Here is a 19029-nt window from a genome sequence, read left to right on the forward strand (position 1 = left end):
AAACAAAAACCTGGGGGAGGCTGAGAATTACTAGACTGGCCTTGATTCTGGCCCTTAGACCAAGAGAAATTAGGATGGTTTCTCCAACCAGGGTTGTAGGTTTCTGAGTATGGGTCAAACTTCTGACGGTTCTCAAACCTAGAGTTGTTATAGACAACACGGGCTTGTTCTTCACTAACTTGACCTTCCCAAAATGAATTATCGGGCTCTATTCCACAACTAGAGACTTGAGAGGCTCTATTAGGTTCAACAAGGGACCTATTTTTAGACTGACCCATTTCTAAAGCTTCTAACCTTATGGACAAAGCAGCAAACTTAGCATCTGACGCAAAACTCGTATCTATCATATTGGTGCTACTTCTATTGACCAAGAGTCTTTTAGGGGGTTCAACACAAGATTCCCACTGTTGGGATTTTTCAGCGATAGCTCCTAAGAAGGTAAAAGCATCATCAGCATTTTTACTAGTGAACTCACCAGCGCACATAGACTCAACCATGGCTTTGGTCGAATAGTCTAAACCATCATAAATAATCTGTACAAGTTTCATTTTATCAAATCCATGGTGAGGACACTGAGATAGGAGATCATTGAATCGCTCTAAAAACCTATAAAGAGACTCTCCCTCTTGTTGCACACTAGCACTAATTTTCTGCCTAACAGCTGCAGTTTTATGCTTAGGGTAGAATTTCATATAGAAGGCATCAATAAGTTCATGCCATGTTTCAATGGATTCAGATGGTAGGTTTTTCAGCCAGGTCTTGGCTTTATCTCTCAAGGAAAAGGGAAACATCTTAAGTTTCAAGACTTCATCGGTAAGGTCCTTTATCCTAATTGTCCCACAGATTTCCTCAAAGTCCCTAATATGAAAATAAGGGTTCTCATCATCTTTTCCTAAGAATATAGGGATCATCTGAAGAATACTAGGTTTTATCTCGAAATTAGCCGTAGTGGCTGGCAATTTAATGCATGAAGCTCGGTTGGTCCTAGTTGGGAACATGTAATCTTTCAAAGTTGCCATTGCTGGCACAACAGAAGTACTAGGGGTACTTTTATCACTCAGAGATAAATTCTCAAAACTGAAGTTTCCAAAAACAGGGCTCTCCAAAGAAGAGTCTTCGAGCTCCCTGCTTAAATCAGAAGAACTACTAGGTTTTTCGCTAATCAATCGACCTAGAGTATCTCTTTTCCAAGCCCTAACAAAATCGGGAATACACTAAAAAGAATTCAAAAAGAAATAAAAATCCTAACAGGAAGGTTCTAGCAAACACACATCAGGCTGACTCGACTTTACCACAGCAAACCTAAAGATTTCTAGCAAACAACAAGCATGATGGCTCCACTTAGATTGTTTCTAAACCAGCTTCTAATCCTTCGAAAGGGAATTCGTTATAATTTGAGCAAACCCCTCTGGAATCAATCCGAGTTTAAGCAAGTTGAATCGAGGCGAGGGAAGCTCAGTGGAGCTTTGATACCCAAAACCTCACCGATCCAATGCGGCGCAGTCACGCATTCAACTCGCAGAAACCGTCAAGAACTTCGAGGTGTGCTTAAAAGAGTAACCAATATTTTTCGAATGATTGTCCTGTTAAGCTCGATACCCTATAGGTCTCTTTCTAGTCCAAATTTTAGGCTTAGGTTCGCTTTAGGTTTCGTTTTCCTAAGGCGGGCAAGAAGGGAGCGGTGATGAAATCCGAACCCTTATCTTATATGGTCCAGTCCTTGCCCTTTACTAGGAATTTAAAAACAGTCCATATTCAAGTCCTCAGCATATATTCACCTTAAGGAGTCCAGTAACCCGCTTGCAGGAGATTCGCGGGTGTTTAGAATTTTACCTCCCGTACCAGACGGGCGAAGAACCGCTGAAGTCGACTCGGGCCACGACTCCTATGCCGTGTGCGAACCCGAGGGGCCGAGACGATATCGTAATCGTCGTCCTTCCCTGCAAACAGTTTATATTTAAGGGTACCCTTCCGTAGGGTTTAAAAATAAATAAAAATAAAGAGTCCAAATGTCCAAAGTTCACAGTCCAAAAATAAAGTGCAAAAACAAAAAATGAAAGCCTAAAAAAAAAAAAAAACTAATAATAAAAAAAAATCTCTCTTTTTTTTTCTCTCTTTTACAAAATAAAGAAAATCTTCTTCTTTCGCTCCTTTAGCTTTGCTTTTCACTCCCAAACTTTAAGTAAATCACCACAAGCTTTGGCAAAATTGACTTTCGCTCCAACTTCAAAAATCTGCAAGGAAACAAAAAATCCAAAAACGTAAAGAAGAACAAAAATAATAAATAAATAAAAAATCTAAAAAAAAATGCTACCTAAACACAAATCCGCGTCGGCGGCGCCAAAAATTTGATGGTTTATCAAAAGTGATTGTAGTTGTAGTGGTAAACAGGTTCTTTTCAGACTTGTGAAGAAAACAATTTTTCTAGATTTAAATTAAACACGCAAATAAATAAAATAGTTCAAACCTTTAGAGAAAAACACCAAGACTTGGATTCCACCATTGATCCATTATTTGATAAATTCTAATAATTAATATTCATGCAATTTTTCTTTTAGAGTGATTCTAATATTATGCCTTTTGTAGATTTTTGAAGTAATAAATGTAAATACCAAGCATGAAACATCAAGAGTCTTAAACTAAGCATGCTCCATCAAAATGAATCACAATTATTCAATAAAAATCAATTTTCCAATAAAAATTTCATGCAAATAATCATGTAATAATATTGCAAATAAATAATAAAGTTAGAATTATACCATAAATAAGGACCAATGGCTTCCTCCGTCGCCTTGGCTAAGGGGTTTAGCTCCTCATCTCAAAAACACACTCACAAGATGTATTCATGGCTAAATAAGTGTTTTTATTGATGAAAATAATTGATAATTGAAGTTTGTAACGCTGTTATACTGTTGCAGCGTCACTGTTACAAAGGGGTAGTGCTGAAAATAATCGATAGAACACAAGTGTTGTATAACAACGACACAGAGAGATCGCTGTTTGCACTGTTGAAGAACTACGACCCGCAGCGGACAGTCGATGTCACTGTTGATAAACGACGGCCTTGGAGAGTCTGTTCTTCACGTTCTTCCTCCTCGCAGCAGCAACATCAACAATCAATGGTATCTTCCTTGTTTCGGTTCTGAACTCTCTCCTATTTCTCCCTAAACTTTTCTCCAAACTTTTTATGAATTGAAACCACTCTTATATATCCCACATACCCCAAATATCTCGTATAAATTCCGACTTTTTCTTTTCTTTTTCTTCTCTGCGCTGTTGAGAGAATAATCGCTTCTGTTGAGCTTCTTCACGTGCTGTTAGCTATAAAATAGCTACCAAACTCTTCCCTAGACTTTAATAAGACCATGTACATGTTAATCCAGCGTCAAAGTCCTCCAGAAATCTCTCAAAAATCTTTGAAAGTGCACAACAAGACACGTCTCTCTGTTTTAACTTTGATTGCTTCTCCCGGATATTCTAGCCCAATTAAGCCCATGAAATCATCCATACTAGAATTATATATCCATATCACGTCCAGCCCAATCAATTTCCGGTGTTTAATCTCCCTAAAACAGCTCCAACAATCGGATCAAAATTCAACAGCGATATGCATGGCCTTTCCCGCCAAAAACCAGTATTTGAAATTTGAAGAAGACCTCCCCCTATCCAGTTCTGGTGTCCCTTTAGCAGCTGCCTGGAAATGGATCACCCCTTAGTAATTAGGTTACCCCTTATCCAAAGTGAGAGTCCGTATAGTAATTTTCTCCCACGAGCGCAAAAACCACTTTTTAGCCAATTTCGCCGCAAAAGCTAATTTCTCCGGAAATACCTACAGGGACATAAAAAGCCATAATAAGTACAAAAAATGGGTACTAACACAATATACAATTGGGCTATATTAGACACATAAATGCGTCTATCACTGGTCTCCCTTTAGCAGATGCCTGGAAATGGGTCACCCCTTAGTAATTAGGTTACCCCTTATCCAAAATCAAGGGTCCATATAGCAAGTGTCCTCTGGGGCATTTTCCGCACTTTTTTCGGGGTTCCTCCGGGGTATTTCTGGGGTACTTCCGGTACACTTCTGGGGCGCTTCCGGTACTCTATCAACGGAGGTCCAAACGCCGCATTTTCAGCCAATTTCGCCGCAAAACTTTATTCTTCTAAAAACACCTACAAATAAATAAAATATCCAAATAAGTACAATATCGAGCACTAACAATATATATATATTTGAGATAAATTAGACACATAAATGCGTCTATCAGGTCCCACACCTCATGATTCCTCATGAAAAACTCCTTGATTTCATGATATTTTCTTTAAATCATGAAAAAATAATATAAAATTAGGGAAACTTGTGGGACCGGGCCCTAGCCGTCCGGTCATGCGCTAGCCGGCCCCACACGCCCTTATTTTATTATTATTATTTTTTTATGTTTCCTTGATCCCATGGAATTCCTCGATTTCATGATATTTCCTTCAAATTATGAAAATTTCTTCAAATCATGGAAATAATACATAAAATTAGGGAAAAGTCACGGGACCGGGCCCTAACCGGCCGACCATGCCCAAGTCGGTCCCACACGCCCTTATTTTATTATTATTTATTTCCCTCATCTCATGGAAACTCCTTCACTTCAAGGAAACTCCTTGATTTCAACAAAACTCCTTAGTTTCAACAAACTCCTTTGATTTTATGATATTTCCATAAAATCATGAAAAAATATAACAAAATTAAGGAAGTGCTATGTGACCGGGCTCATTGGCCGTCCGGCCATGCCTTGGCCATAGTCGGTACCACACTTCATGATTCCGTCATTTTATAATTATTTTCCTTCATCTCATGAAGTTTCCTCAGTTTCAGCAAAAATCCCTGATTTCTTCATATTTTCCCAAATGGTTGCTGAAACGCACAACAGAAAATATCAAAATTCTCAGGACTGAGGAACGAACACTTTGGTGACGCGAGCATACTACCTTGACTGACCAAGGTTGGCTCTTTGGCTTGCAAGAGGCCGGTCCCATGTATTTTCATCATTTGACCTAATTTGTTCATATTAGGTTCAAACTTTTCCAAACACTGAGAATTCCATGAAATAATCGTCAGTCGATCCCATGAAAACCCAAGGCCGTTTCATGACCCCTTGGTCGGTCCCTCATCTCTCCATAATTAATTAGGTTTTATCACCCAAGGCTCAGACGAGCATTATTTTTAATGATTAAACCAACATTTAATCATCCTTTCATCAACAAATTAACAAGTCTTCAAGAGACCTTGGTATTCGCTCACTTGAGCATCTGGGCGCTACATGGTCGACTCATGATCCCATGTAGCCGGTCCCTCCTTCATTCTGTGGTTAATTTTCAATAAACCATCAATTGATTAAATTGGGGTTTTGAATCCAAGGTTCATAATTCCAGATTCAAATGCTAATAATTTTACGATGATCTCAAGGTCAACATTTTATTAATCATACTTGGTTCAGTTGCCAGTATTTAAATTAATGTTTTATTTGGTCATGCTACCAATAATTCATCAAATGAGCAACGTTCGCTCAGATGAGCAATATTTGCTCAAACCGAGGAATATTGGTTCAACTATCAATATTCAACAATTCATCGAATGAGCAATATTTGCTCACATTAACTATCAACGTTTATTCATACATTATACCTCTGTCTCAATAAACATGTTCAATTCATGAGTCTCAGAACATTTTCAAATCATGTTCGACTCAACAATACAAAGACTCACCGTCCCATGAAGTCATGAAGTCAGCAATTGACTAACTAATCACGAGATATCAATCGTGTCACATGGGGGATATTAACTAGCGTTTTGGTCTAGCGGTCTACAACACGTGTGTTCATATACACGATGAGAATGTGATCAAGTCGTGCAATCAGTTAAAGGAGTTAACAAAGTAGTGGATGGAAAATCGACCAAGTCTCCGCACGCTGAGCAACTAGTTTTAACACGATTTCCATTTCTCCACTCTTTGATTCCATCAACTGTCACACTTCATGGGATCATGGTGTTTACAATTCTAGAAATATAAATAAGTCTCTGAATCATGATTGGAAACAAGACAATCTTATGTCAAACAGACAACACGAGATCAACAACTCAATGTCTGAGAAATTACTCTCAACAGAGCAAAATTCAATCATTCAGAACTTATCTTATTTTCAGAATACACAACACGATTACCATTGATCTCATACATTTCTCAGATTCCCTCATACAGATCGACCCATCCTCTCTTGTGACCGAATTTACTCTGGAACGGCCATTTTCTTGGTTTAGGCCGGAGTACTAAAAATTGATATCTCGAATTCAAAGAACTCCCTTGTTGCAATGCATCTGTGTGAGGTTTAACCGTTTCCTCGGTTCATGTATTTTCCTCTGTACGGTCGTCTCCTCAATTCCGTAAAGACCAACAACTCATTTTGTCCTATCTACAAAAGCCTACCTACTTGGGATAGAACTTAATCCTGTTAAATCAAAAAGTCACCCAAACCATAAGGGTTCACAATATATGAGATCGAATATTAAGGTAGTAAAACCGAAATCAAACATCCCATAAACATACATAGCAATAAGGTAAAAACAATTAAGCACAGGCTATGTAAACCGAAAACTATCACAAGAAAAATTACTAATCAAATAATTTTATTCATAATAGACCAATACAATCAATGAAAGAAATAAAAAATTGACGTCTATTATACTAGATTAAGTAATACAACAAATAACTTAATCTCTAGTGTTGCTCTTGTTGTTCACTGAGGTCTCTTCAGTGTTCAAACTCTTAAAGCATGTCTCAATAGACTTGTCCGAAACCACTCTATATTTCATAAGATCTTCCATTCGAAGCTTCAAGTTAGCAAGATCACTTTTTGCCTCCTCTAGACTTTCTTTCAGTCCATCTCGATCTTGCATCAAGGAGAAAAGACTTCTTACGAGTTCATCAAACCCATGCATAGTTTCGTGCATACCATCAGTGGAGAACCACTTGGAAGAATCTGAATCATCGATTGCAAAGAGACTTATTTCTTCTTGAGATCTATCAGAGTTATTATCAGATAAATTTCTTGAGACAATCTTCCTGATTCTTCGATAAGGGACAAACCCTTGATAGTTTCTTACTTTTCGTGCTTCCCTTTTATCACTCCTTGTAACGCTGCGAGTTATAGGAGACATCTTTATCAAGTAAAGACAATAGTCTTAAGAGAGGATTTTCGAACCATGATTTTTTTAAAATATACACAAATATGTTTTTCGAACTTCTCTTTTTATTGAAAAGTGAATCAAAAGATATTCCTAATATGTCTCTTATTACTAAAAACTTCCTTTAATATGTGCCCTTGTTTTTATGTGCTTTTCTCATCCAATATTAAGAGCACAGTATGGGATGAGAGTGCACAATTTCGTACAACTAAGTTGCATCAGAGTAAGCTTTTTCCAGCTTACAGTGAACATCAGAAACATAGTTCATGTTTCTTTTAGGGAATTTCTGTCCAAGATATTTTCTCCCAAGACGATGATCTTTTCTAACTCTAGAGATGTGATCATGTGGAGAAAATGTACTAATGTGAGAATTCTCGGAGATAACTAGATCTCTCTTAATTCTTTCAATGAGTTTTTCATAAGAGTTTCTCATTCTAAGGACTTCCTTATTATTCACGTCAGTGTGATCATCTGAAACAACTATCGGAAAATCCTGATTGTTTCTTTTGGCAGAGATTCGTTCTTCCCTTCCTTCTGAAGTCGTTCCTTATCAAAACCAGAACTATTTCGATATGGGTGCGAAGGAACCTTTTTCCAGAAGCGATTATCAACTCTTTCCTCTGTCTCCTTTGAGTTGATCTTATTGAGATGTAGTATAATTTGTCTTTCTACTGAGGAATGATCTTTCAGTTTTTTAAGACAAGAAACTTCTTTCAAAAATTTAACCACCGTATGTTGAAGAAGTATAAGTTTCCTGTCAAGTGACTGAAAGTTGCATTCCTTAGAGTCATCATGGAATCGGTTCAAATTTTCCTTTGACAAGATTTCGTTTGATCATAAGTATATCTAGAACATGGTTTCTCATCCTCTTCTAACTTGATGTAGTTAGGCAAACTACCATCATCTTGATCTGTTTCAGATATGATTAACCCGGTTTTGTCACAATCTGTAAAATTCGAGCAAGGACTTTTAGTTTCCTCATCAGAAGAAATTACAACAACATCATTAGTCAGAATCATAGGTAGTGTCTATTTATCTATAAGAGATTTACCAAGAGCTTCTAGTTTGACAGCGAGATCTATTTTCTCTTTGGCTAGACAACTCAGTTGAATGTCTTTTTCTTTGATCTCCTGTTTAAGAAGATTTGACTCTGTCTTTAAAATGAGCACTTTAAAAGACAGAGACTGTAAGGCTTTAGGAGTTTTACCAACTCTTTATCAGCTTCTTCTCTTTCATTAGAGATAGACATAGATGTTTTCGTAACTCCTGGATCATGAGTCAACGAAGTGATAACATCTTCAACATTTGAGTATTCATACTCTTGCATAACGTTAACTGAATCAGACACTAGATCCAATTCTTATAGGTTGGATCGCACCAAACACAGATTGTTAGATCTTTTCATGTTTGCCTGCTCTGATACCAATTAAAAAGGCGAGGGTACCCAAATATACCTCAAGCTAAAACTTTTCCTACCTATAAGTCTTTTCTCGGAAAGTGATTGTCTATGGACTGAGTCGAGACAATACAACTAATCGGTTCACACTTCGTGTGATCGTCTATGGATACGAGATCGAGACAATACAAAAACGAAGTATGTTTACTTGATACAAATGTTCGGACTTAACGAAACACAATAGGATTGCTTATCAAGTAAATAGGAATTAACGTTTGTGTAATTTACTTTAATTATAATAAGACAATTGTAATGCGGAAAATAAAAGTAAATGACACAACAAGATTTTGTTAACGAGGAAACCGCAAATGCAGAAAAACCCCGGGATCTTGTCCAAAATTGAATATTCTCGGGATTAAGCCGCTACACTAAATTACACCTAACTTCGTATAGTTGAGACCAAGTAACTAACCCTATAGTTCACTTAGTTCTCTTTGTATTCCCACGCCTCCAACTTATAAATAAGTCACTTACTTGGAACAATTCTTTTGGTTTGTATTCCAAACAGTAAAGGAACAACAAATCTGTTTGGTATCAACTATATTCAACCAAGTGATATGAGTCGGACAAAGGCTCTTCCGTTTATCTTAACATAAACTCCTTCGTCAGGTCCTTAGATCTATCTTATGTTCAATCACCCAAAGGTAATCGTTTAAGATTAAGCCAACAACACCTTTAATCCGAAGAATCGTGTTGATGCCGATCTACTCAATTAATCAATCCAATCTACCACAAGTATAAACCGATTATTGATTGGATCCTCTTTTACCGAAACAAGTATTGTGCACACCAAAAATTATAAAACCCAAGTCAGATATTCAATATCTTCTTTGTCTTCAAATCTTCTTAAATCTTCAATAAAAACCTGCACACAATCACTTGAATCTCTTGTGATCAATCACGCACAGAACGGAGTCTGTTAACAATGGATTATCACAAGATCGTCTTTAGAACTAACAACAGTCCATGTCGAAACTCTGAACTAGTTTCAGTGAATCTTATATCAGAAGAGAAGATTCTCAAGAATAAACTAACTAGGTGCAATCATATTTAAACCACCGTTAGTTAATCAAATCAATCGAAAACAAAAGATAAACTGCAATTATCTAGTTTCCACCAACGGGTCGCGCTAGAGCTTATCAATCCCAAAGAAGAATTTAAATTGAGCGGTCGTAAGAGATTTTGCCTAATTAGGTTATTCTACTCTCCGAATAGGCGGCTACACCAGTAACAACAACAAAAGAGTAAATCTGTTGTTACGAATGATTAGTTAGCTAGAAATGAAAACTTCGTGTATTTATAGACAAGGAAGTTTGGACACCAAGGAATTTCCAAAACCGAAAATATTCTCAAGATATTCAATAAAGCACAGATTCGGTTTTCATAATTCTTGGAAATACTCTGTCCAAATTTAATGATCGAAATCTCTCGGAAAATATAATTAGTAAATGCACATTACTAATTCTGGAATTTCCCTACAAAATGAAATTAATAACCTTAATTAAAAGATTCTTATCTTACTTATGTTTCGATCCCGGGATTCTCTTCCCTTAGCCGTTAAGGAATATCTTTGAACAATTAAAGAAATAAACATTCATAGCACGTGTTCAAAGTTTGTCAACATCTTTAACTTTGTAATTTCACACTTACAACCTTGAAACCGATTTTACACACTTCCAAACAAGTTTAGAATTGGTTCATCTGACATTCAAGAACTATGTGATTGATCAAACCAACATTCAATCACAATCATGGGTGTAACGGTTCTACCAAAACAAGTTTCGGTTCTACCTCCAATTGGATGATTTATTGATATATTATTGTGAAGTCTTATTTGAAATCTCAATTAAAATTATTTTGTTAGAAACAATAGTGGTATTTTGAATTCACGGTTGAACAAATGAATTAGATGATTTAGTGAAAATAATACTTGTGGGTGATTGGTTGAATATATTCGTTGAAGTTGCACTGTATTTCTTGTTGTGTGTTATTTCTTGATAAAATATTTATGTTTGTGCATCTTTAGAGAATGGGGTGCATTCTATTGAGCTGTCATCTCACCCCAATTGACATCCTTGCAGATTTGTCAGAGGCGCAGCGAAAGCTAGGAATGAGTTGCTTTGTGATTGCATTGTTATCTTGTATTGCTTGAAGTGTAAAATGAAATAAAGGAAAAATGTTTAGTTGAAAATGTTTTTAACGATGTTTAGTGTATTCATATGCTTCATTTCATGTATGAAAGTTCAATTATGTTTAGTAAATTAGCAAGAATAAATATATGCATAAGTCTCTTTCCGACCCGTAACGCTTCGAGTTCGGATCTCCATATGGGTTTGACCCTGGTCCGGAACTCGGGGTGTTACAAGTTGGTATCAGAGCTCTAGGATTTATATCTTGAATGGGACCATAAAATAAATTATTTGGTATATTGATGTGATACTAAGCATGATTGTTTGATTTGATTGGTGTATTGCTTGCGTCATCGTATTAGTTGTATTATAGTTTTGGCGTAATTCATGCTACTATGAATTGTGTGCTAGATTGAAATGCTTTTAGAATTTTGAGACTATAGATATATTCTAAATTTCGGGACGAAATTTCTTTTAAGGGTGATAGAACGTAATACCATGTATTTTTAGTTGCACTTTCGGGTCGGGTTGTACCCAAATTAGTTAACCATGTGGTTTAGATTTTGTTTCCTATGCCTTAGCCTAGGTGGGTGGATTGAACTAGAAAGGCTACAAGTTAGGGTGGAAGTAGAATAACCAATATAATAAATAAAATTAAGGGAAAATGAAAAGATAAATAAAATAGTTTAAAAAAGAAATTTTATAAGTTATAAAACATAAGGATAGGAGAAGAAGAAAGAGATGGAGCTAGAGATTTTTAGAGAAGAATGATAAAGAAAATCAAGAGGAGTTTGTAGCAATTGAGAGGTAGAATGTTTAATCCCTTTCTCTTTTGATGTTTGTCCTTGTGTGTTTCCTTGTATGATTTTGTATAGTTAGGCGTCTGAAATTTATCTGCGTAATTTTATGCATCTGATTGATGATCAGGTTAGTTCTTGTGATATATAACATGATTGGGTTTTACTGGTTAAAATTTGAGAATAATCCACCGTAAATTCACCGTTGAATATTTCTTTTATTTTCGATAAAGATTTCTGAATTTCTGGCCAGTTTCTATTTGTTGTGGTTTTGGTGTGTTTAGGAAATCTTAATGATTTTATAATGATTTATAGTTTTGGCAAAATGTCGTATATTTGTGATATCTTTCATTGTGATTTGGGTTTGCTCAATTCCAGGATAATATGAATTTATCATGAATTGTTTGGTAATGACATGTAATCTGCCAAGTTTTTAGAATGTCATTGTAAATTCAATAAGTTTTGTTTGAACCGTTAGTTTTATGTGAAATTCGGATAAGTGGTTGTTTATTGAGTTATATAGGTTCTCCTGAAATTTTAGGAAGATCGGATGAATTATTCACTTTGACGTGTATGATGTAAAATGCTTGCAAACTTATTTGTATAAATGCTTGAAAGAAATTCATGTTGTTAAGCCATGGTTGCTTGTATTGTTTGTAAAAATGATTTCAAAATTGAAATGAGTTCATGTTTTACCGTTAAATGAAATAAGGTTTCATGCTAACGGCGGGTGATGATCCCCGATAGTTAAATGGGTAATGATCCCCGTGGGAACTTGTGTTTCCCGACCATCGATGGCGGCTGTCCGTGCCGATAAACGATAGATAGTGTACTGTTGATACATGAAAATAATTATCCTTAGAAAAGGAGTCCCTTTAACCTATTAGGGATTCCTCTTAGGATAGAGAGACTTTGGGACTAGACCTAATCCACAAAGTTGGGATAACTCTAGCCCATAAAAGAGCATGTTAGTCTAGTTGGGCTTTGGTCCAAGGAAGAAAGAAAGCCTCTTAGGATTTACTAATAACTTAGAGGAAAGGAAATGGTAGTTTTGTAATATATTGATCTTATGAGTGCTTATCCATAAGAGGAGGAGGAGGAATTATTATAAAAGAGGAGAAAGGATATTTAGGAATTCATTCTGAACTCATTATTCTCTCTTCACCGCTAAGGGGTGTGAGCTTCTTGTGGCTTGGACTTGTTTCTCCTTCCCACTTTTATCTTATTAACACTGCAACCACAGCGGGAGAAGTTGGATTTCTCGCCCAGCAAGACCCGTCCGGCCAAATTCTTGCAACATTTCTCATTTCTTACGGCATCATCTGTTGTCCACCTCTCAACCCCGGATCCGCCAAAACAACTTATTTTAACTTCTCTCCCGGACTATAGCTACTTCACAGCACCAACGCCGCTCAACCCCATGATCAATACCAAACACACCAGCACAACCCAACTACGTCCGCGTTTACCTGCGCGTCTCATCTTCTAATCTTCCGAGCATCCTTGTTTTCTCCACTTATCTACTACGAGTCACACTAGCAGCCGCTTCATCCACTTCCGATTACATCCAACTACATCAACATCGTATGTCTCTTCTTCGCTTGTACATGACTGGATCGAGCACCAACCAGACCCGGATAGGAAATCGACTACCATCAACTCCGAGGAATAACATCCGATCGGCTAACTTGATACAGCAAAGCTCCGCACCAACCACCGCCGCTTCACCACATCAGCGCTGCTGGACTACATCAGCGTCGTCCGCTACAACAAGGCGACTTCTCCTTCCTTCCTCTCAGATCAACCATCACTCTTTCTTTGCCCTTTCTGAGGAACAATACCAACAACCAAATCAGGGATTCATCAACAAAATCAATCGAACAGATGAGTTCAATCTACTTGTTGTCATTTACCGTCTTAACTGATTAATTTCAGGTTTTCGGAAAAATATTTTAGGGTTTTCATAGACTCAAATTCGATATCTCTTTCTATTTTATGATCTGATTTGAAACCTAATTTGTGATTGAGAATAATATTTAGAATCCCTCAAAAAAAAAATTGGAACAACTCTTCGCTGAAAGTCATTACATCTCTCAAGCTTTCATCGTAACTCTAAATTAAACTTCAGTTTTGAAAACAATGAATCTTGGATATGAAAACCCATCAAATTATTTTGAATAAGATTCATTTTTCGATCTAACCTGCATTTATACTTGTATTTGAAACAAATTGCTTCAGCTCTTGTATGTAATGGAGTAGTAAGGCAATCAACTGTTGAATATCAGTGACTAATTAAGAAATTATGGTTCCCTGTTCTCAGAATCGATTATAAGGGCATCATGAATTGGATTTCAATTGATGGAGAGGAAACTTGTGAGACCAGGGAAGAATAGTAGCTGGAAATTTGTAAATGAATGATCATTTGGAGCTGCAGCTGCTTTGATTTCTCTCATGTATGGGAGCAGGATACAGCACCAGAAAGAGTGGTGTTGATATATCATCTATGGAAGTGCCCGTTAAGGGTGAAGGTATTTGGTAAATCACTACAAGAATACGAGCTGAACTCCCAGAGAACAACACTTAGTCTCATAACCTTCAGCAGACAGATATTGAATCACAGCAAACACATCAAAGATAAGTATTCCTTGATCTTTACTTGTATATGTGACTTCAGTTACCTATGATTCAATTGCTTAATGGAAACTGTTTGATTTATTGCTCGAACTTACTTAAACGCTCTCTGCATTCTGCAACCTTTAAATTTCGCTTGATATATGACACCTAATTGAAACAATCAATTTGCTTGCACTCTTAGTAAGCTTCACGCTGGTTGAAAACCAGCATCAGCGGACTCGATAATAATTCTTAACTTTCCTTTTTGTTTTCTCTTCTTTTATGGTTCACCATCATTTGGTAATTGCCCCATAATCTGAATGTTGCCTTATGTTTTAGCAAATTTGTAATATGAATTGTTTTATCGCCAAATCTAAGAAGCGCCTTATGCCAGCTTATGCATTAACTATTTGATGACAGTCCTTACCCTGATGTTCTCACCCTGGCATCCTAAGATACATTATTGTTAATCCTCTTTAAATTGTATGCTTGTATCGGTTCGATTTAAGCACATTTGAGCATGCCCGGAGTTCAATCAGTTTATCTTTGGATTATACAGCTTAACAATGTTAAATATCCTTATAATGATGAGCATGAGCGTAACTGTCTCACTTTAGTGAAAAACATGTTTAAATCATAAAGCATGAGCTTGCTTAGCTAGGTACAACTGTTGCATGTGGATAAAACACCTGAATAATGAACCATATGATTAAAATTTGCTCAACTAGCATCTGCCATGTATATCTTGCTTGAATAACACAAATCTGCTTTATATATATCATACATTATGAGCTGGTCTATTGCTTCTAATTGCATCTGAGTGACGTTTAATGTTATACCTCATGAACTTGATCTGAGATCTTTAAGCCTGAATTGATTTACATAACTATCTATGCTAGCAATGTAAGATCTATTGAGCTGTGTACTTAGATGAAATGAATCGAGCTAAATAAGCATTTAAAATATCTCTTTCAAAAGGCATGATAATCTGTTTACATTATTATACATGAATCCTAGTCGATCTATAAGCATGCAATTGAAGTGATATAGCTTAACTGAAACCTTGTAGCCCCTGAGACACCTATCTGAGCGGAACTGATCAAACATAATTTTATAAACTTACAATGTTAAACTTTAATTTGTCACCTATGAGCCGATTTATGAATTTATCTGTCACTTATACGAACTGACGAGTTTTAATGATCTTGCTCTGTATACAAGAAAAAAGCATGAACTTACGATAAATCTGTTGTCGGTGTGACATGGAAACCGCGTTACACAGCTGTAATCCTGGGGAAGTGGAAGTAGTCCTGGTTACAACCCTTTTGGATCTTTGGTAAATTTGGTTAAGAGGAATGGAACTTTAAAAAACAGCTTTACTTTGAATTTTGAATATTGATTTGTGGCAGTAGCAACCAAAAGCGTAAAGACTACAGACTTTTATGAACTTACAATAAACCTGTTGAGCATCATATAGAGCTTCTCATATGCATGATAGTTTTAATGACCTTGTTCTATATACAAGAAAAGGGCATGAATTGCTTATTGACATGAATGATTTTGAACATTCCTGAGTTCGAATAATGCATATAAAAACAACTCTTGAGGAGTATAGAATGATTATCAGATATGTCTGATAAGGTAAAATCCTCGATTCATTCTTCTAGTATTTCAATTTTCTATGAATATTATTGCCTAACAATGTATTTCAAATGTTGTAGACCTCTGAGTAGCACAGACAAAATGTACTTGCTTAAATTATCTGTGTACAACCTTTTGAGTTTTCAGTCTCAGAAACCTAAGGGTCTGTTTGGCAGCTTGGAAACGGAACAACATATCATAAGTAGAGATATCCTTTATCTGACTACGAATTGGTTAAGTTAAATTATGTTTGTCTCAAATTTTATATTATCTCATATTAACATAAAAGTTGTTTGGTTAACAACTCAATTACCCAACAGGTATCCTAAGTATAACCTGAATCATGTTTGTTTCACTCTCGAATTTAAAATGTCTACTAATTGTCTCGCCCGAATGTTGAAAACGCTCTTGAAGTATCCTGTTACGTTCATTATGTCCAACAGCAAGCATAAAAATTGCTACTTTTTCTTCAACACTAACTCCATTACTATGACGAAGTAACTCCTTTTCTTTCAACATATCACATAATCTTAAAAAAACATGTTTTTCCATACGAAAACTATCCTGACATCTTGCATCATGACCATTTAATACTTCATCTACATGAGCTGAACCACTAAGAATTGAATCATGGCATATTGTTTTCTCCACAAAATATTGATAATAAACAACAATTAGTGTTGTTGTGGTTGCTGTTACAACTACTACAAAATCTTCTTCATCGTCAGAACTCGCCATAATCCGATATCGTATATGTACCTACCGACAGAAAGAAAACCGAAGATTAAAAATCATTGTACCGATAGAAAACATACAGAAAATTAAAAATCAACATGGGAACATCAAAAATAAAAACATATCAATTTAATTCAAAGAGCAGGAACATAGTTCATACATAATGAAAGGAAAACTATTGTTACATCACCATAAACTAAAATCATATACCACTAACTACTAAACCAACATAAAATAAACTTAAACATCAACCAAACGAAATCCTGATTCAAACGATACTAAACGAAAAGACACTTAAACATAACCTAATAATTTGAAATCACTGAAGAAAACTATGTGACCAAACTTCACCCAATCAGACACCTAGTCACTTAAAGTGCAAGGATAGTATGCGGGAACATTGAGCTTCGAAGAGTACTCACAGCAACATAGTTTTTCTTCAAAGTTTTCATACGATTTTTCAACACATCCTTGGTAAAAGCAGAATCAAAACTCTGCTAGAAATTATCAACAATGTGTGTCCAAGCATGTTTGCTGAATCGACCATCGAGTAGTTGTCCTTCCTGTACTTGGTCTGCCATTAGACTGATGAACAGTCGATCCATGGGAGGAGTCCAAGTTGTCCTTCCAGTTTGGGGGTTGGATGATTGATCACTCTCCATATTCTATAATTAACTGACTACGTAAGCTATTGCTAAACAAATTTTTTCATGAAAATTAATAATGGCCACAAAACATACACATCATTGGATTCTATGATCCTGTAAACTTGGGCAGAGAGCTAGTAATTACTTAAATAAATCTTGTCATGGACATAATAAACTAATGAAAAAAATAATCATATGCTAGTATTGCTCACCTACTAAATCAATCAACCATGAAATGTTCCATTCCAAAATTGGGTATTATTTTAACATGGGTCTCTCAGATGTTCATTATAAATGTAACAACCACTATCAATAGACACCCTAAATCATTAATCTATGAAGATGATGCCGACAATATGCAATTGAAAAAAACAAAACACAACAAACACAATAATAAGAAGATTGATAAATATTCATGCATGCATAAACAAAGATGATAAGAATAAAAAAGAGGATGAAGATGGTACCAGAAACTTGCAATTGATTTGCAGCAGATTCGATATAAAAACCCTCTGTAAAAAAACCAAAATTTGAATCAGATTTTATAGTAGCTTGCAAATCATATTTGCATGATAACAAATTGAAACATAGAAATTACTAGGATTAATTTGTTAAATAGATTAGTAAGAAGAATACCTTGATTCGATTTCATGTAGAAACGATGAAGATTTGCATCACTATATATAGACGAAAAAAGGATGAAAAACCCAATCGTGGGTTTAGTGGTGATGGGTTTAGTAGCGGTGATACTGGAATTCGTGGGTTCAGAGTGGGATTGCTCCATTTTATTCTTGGCGAGGAAATGGGGTATTCGAGAGAATACCTTAATCGTGCTTTTTGAGGCTACGAAAATCACGGTAGGTTTTGTTATTCTTATCCCAAGTTAGAATTTAGGAGAGACAAACACAATATAACCGTTTTATCTAGATAACCCATCCTAGGATAGGGATATCCAAGTGGCCAAACACGACCTAAGGGATCTGACTGTCATTGAAAAGCTGTATGGAGCTTGGAACAACTGCGCACCGCTTAGCGCCACAACAAACACCCTTCGTTCATATAATTACAGTGACGACCCGAGGTGCGGAGTGTCAAAGTTTGGCTTCGAGCATAGCTAAGTGATACTACCTTTACTTACCTTCTTACATGATAATCATCGAACTTAAAACCAGATGTGCACATACTTGCCAGCATAGTTTACACTTTATCTCCCATCATTATCTTTGAACTAAACTTTTGACATAAAAGAGCTCGTATAACTTCGTATGATGCAGTTTTCTAATTTTAATGTATACACCTGTAATGATCAACTGATGCAGAACTTAACACATTAAGTCAATTGCAGGATTTTGTAGCAACTCTGTGCAGTCAGAATGGCACATAGTGCACAATTTTGAAAGATTGTTGAAACCTTGCATGCCTGTCCCGAATGTCATTACTCTGAAGATATTATTTTCCCATTTTAAGAATAAAAGCATGTACCTCTGAAAGTCACTTCTCTTTAATCAAAGCATTTGAAGTAGTGTATACAGGCTGCTTGAAGCACTTGTAATACAATGAACAGGTCACTCATGTGTGCCCATGGTAGCTTAGATGAGAGCATGTTGTTGTATTTATTGTTAACTAAGCAGGGATTTAGGGCATGTAGTCTCCAAGTGAAAAAGCGGGGGTCTAACAACACCTCCCAATATTTCGCTCAGCAATCTGTATGGACAAACTCCAATATACTTTTTATGAGAATCAACTAGACAGTCATACTCAATCAATAAAAAGATAT

General features: G+C 36.1%; 1 long non-coding RNA gene across 1 annotated transcript; it reads left to right on the plus strand.

The window, feature by feature from the left end:
- Nucleotides 1–11521: 11521 nt before the first annotated feature.
- On the plus strand, nt 11522–16096 carry LOC113349066. Its single transcript, XR_003359928.1, has 2 exons — nt 11522–11626; nt 13937–16096. It is a non-coding gene; the product is annotated as an uncharacterized LOC113349066 (long non-coding RNA).
- The last annotated feature ends 2933 nt before the right edge of the window (nt 16097–19029 follow it).

The sequence above is a fragment of the Papaver somniferum genome, chromosome 2 (genome assembly GCF_003573695.1).
Source record: "Papaver somniferum cultivar HN1 chromosome 2, ASM357369v1, whole genome shotgun sequence".
Classification (NCBI taxonomy): Eukaryota; Viridiplantae; Streptophyta; class Magnoliopsida; order Ranunculales; family Papaveraceae; genus Papaver; species Papaver somniferum.